This window comes from Salmo trutta, chromosome 26 (genome assembly GCF_901001165.1).
Source record: "Salmo trutta chromosome 26, fSalTru1.1, whole genome shotgun sequence".
NCBI lineage: Eukaryota > Metazoa > Chordata > Actinopteri > Salmoniformes > Salmonidae > Salmo > Salmo trutta.
Window position 1 is genome coordinate 33,978,967 of NC_042982.1, and position 3,092 is coordinate 33,982,058.

The window sequence follows — 3,092 nt, forward strand, 5'->3', positions numbered from 1 at the left end:
CGAACCCCACGTAGCACTATCCCTAACCTTCACCCTAACCCCACGTAGCACTATCCCTAACCTTCACCCTAACCCCACGTAGCACTATCCCTAACCTTCACCCTAACCCCACGTAGCACTATCCCTAACCTTCACCCTAACCCCACGTAGCACTATCCCTAACCTTCACCCTAACCCCACGTAGCACTATCCCTAACCTTCACCCTAACCCCACGTAGCACTATCCCTAACCTTCACCCTAACCCCACGTAGCACTATCCCTAACCTTCACCCTAACCCCACGTAGCACTATCCCTAACCTTCACCCTAACCCCACGTAGCACTATCCCTAACCTTCACCCTAACCCTAGATTGGTACTTACAGCAGTAACACTAACGCTAACCCTAGATTCATGTCTACTTTCCGGTTAAGCCCTAACCCTTACCTCAACCCTAACTCTAACCCTAATCCAAATGCTAGCCCATTTGTCCAGGACTGCAATATAGAACTAAACCAGCTTTACAGGTAGCAATTTAGTATGTGCACCCCTTGGATGTGGTCCAACTTCATCATCTTCATTTGTTCCCCGCCTCTCTCATCTTCTTCATATCCTGACTGTAACATCAATCCCAAACTCACCAGTATGTCTGTTCTCTTTCGAACCTGTAGTCCAACCCCCATTCCAAGCCCCTGGTCAGCAGTTTGACACTGACCTCTCTCTCCCCCGCCCCTTTACCCCACTTCCTCTCTCCATCAGCCCACTCAGACTCACCTGGACTTCATCACCTTCTTGATTACCTTTCCTATTTATGTCACTAACTTTGGTTCCTTCCCCAGGCGTTATTGTTTCTGTTCCAGTGTTCATGTCTGTACACTACCTGTGTTTCTGGTTTGTTCTATGTTCATTTATTTATTAAATACACTCCCTGAACTTGCTTCCCGACTCCCAGTGTACATGTTACACCTGTGTAAGCCAGCTATGTTGAAGCCAAGCTGTTAGCTGGACTATAATGTCAGAATAAACAATGATTATCAAAATAATGTGGTTTTCATTACCTAATGACTATAAGATTGTTAAGATTACAATTATTCAATTGTAATAGATAAACAGATATTCACAAGTTTAAGGATCAGACATGAAATGGGTTTAGAATATTTATTGAGCAAATAGAATGGATGTGAGAATGAGGATTTAGTGGGAAAATGACTGCAGATGGAGGATCCGGAGGGGAACGATGTATTTTTTATTTAACCTTGATTTAAACAGGTATTATAAAAATATTTTTTACAAGAGAGACCTGAATACATACAATAAAAACAGAATAATAAAACATAGACATATATATATATATAAAGCAAAATAATTCAGCACACAATAACAAAATACAAATATTTAATAAAATCAATCACTTTCAACTACATAGAGGTCCTCAATCAATCATTTAAACTGCCCGAGTAACACCAGCACATCTAACTGCAGTGAACTCTGCAGATTGTTCCATAAATTAGGGGCAAAAAAACTAAATGCAGATTTTCCCAGATCTGTGGAGACTGAAGGGATCTCTAGTGTTATCCATTCCTGAGAACGGGTTTGGTAACTTATGATTCTAAACTTCGTTAATGATGTTACATATGGAGGCAGTTTCTGTCAGATTGCTTTGTAAATACATACAAGAGAATGCAGCTCTCTTCTTTCAGACAAAATGGACCAGATGAAGCCAACGTCTGCAGAAGAAGGATCCGGTGAGGTTAGCTCCGTAGGGTTTGGTCACAGGTAGACATCACCGTCAGGTTATGGTAGTTCGACTAACGAGTTCAAGACAACTAGTTATGTGTAGCAAACAGTAGTTGAGGCTGATTGACAATGGTTAGCAGCTGGTGCTTGTTGAGTTGCTAGGGAACTATGTTCAGCTGGTTAAGTGTTAAATCCAAGTCTGGTCCTTTCTCCTGAATTTTTGTTAATCCTTAACACCATAAACAGATCAAATGAAAATTGACAGTTAAATGGTACTTCAAGGTCCAATCTTCAGAATTTTGATTTAAGATATTGCCAAAACAGAGAAGAGTGCATGCTAAATCCTTTGGTTTGGGGCATAGGGAGAGCAGTTTCAGAGCATTTTGAAATAGGAAACATAAAACCATTTTGATAGCAGCATGAACACAACTCCCAGAGGCCCTCGCTGACGAAAGGCTTTTTGTGTTAGCACAGCACTTCTGACAATATATAAAGTGTGTCATGCCTCAAAAAGGAGAGGAAAAATCTCAAGTCCATGCCAGACCAATTCACTTTTTAGGTGTAGCCTAATGCACGGTGACAAAAATTGGTTGTTTAAGTTTGAAAATCCTTTTTAGTAATTGTATGCTACCTTTTAGTGCAGATCCTTGCTTCCTAAAACCTGCCATTCTCTATACAGAGTGAACTTCAGTTAGATGTTTCTCTCTTCATTCTCAGTCAGTCCTCCAGCTACACTCAGCTCTCAGCGTAGAAGCAGCCATTGGATGTGACTCCCAGTTCACACACATTAGTGTCCTACTCAACCTTACTGGTCCACACCTCAGCCTCACCACGATTTGTCCTGACTTCTTGGCTACCCAAGCGCCCCTCTGTTACTCCATGCATGACATTTGGGCAGCCGCATAAACAGAGAGCTGTAGTGAGCTAGCAGTACTGCTGCTTCCGTACAACACAAACCAAGCTGTAAATAAAGTACAATGGTCAGTTTACGCTACAGTCTAATAACTCTAAGCAATCTAAGGCAGTGTTGTCTCAACACTTTTATGTCTGTAGTCTTTGATCGTCTTTTATGATGTGATGATGTAGGCCTATTGTTATGATGTCGCTCTGGATAAGAGCGTCTGCTAAATGACTAAAATGTAAAATGTAAATGTAGGCCTTATGTTATGATGTGATGATGTAGGCCTATTGTTATGATGTAGGCCTAATGTTATGATGTGATGATGTAGGCCTAATGTTATGATGTGATGATGTAGGCCTATTGTTATGATGTGAAGATGTAGGCCTATTGTTATGATGTAGTCCTTATGTTATGATGTGATGATGTAGGCCTATTGTTATGATGTAGGCCTAATGTTATGATGTTGTGATGTAGGC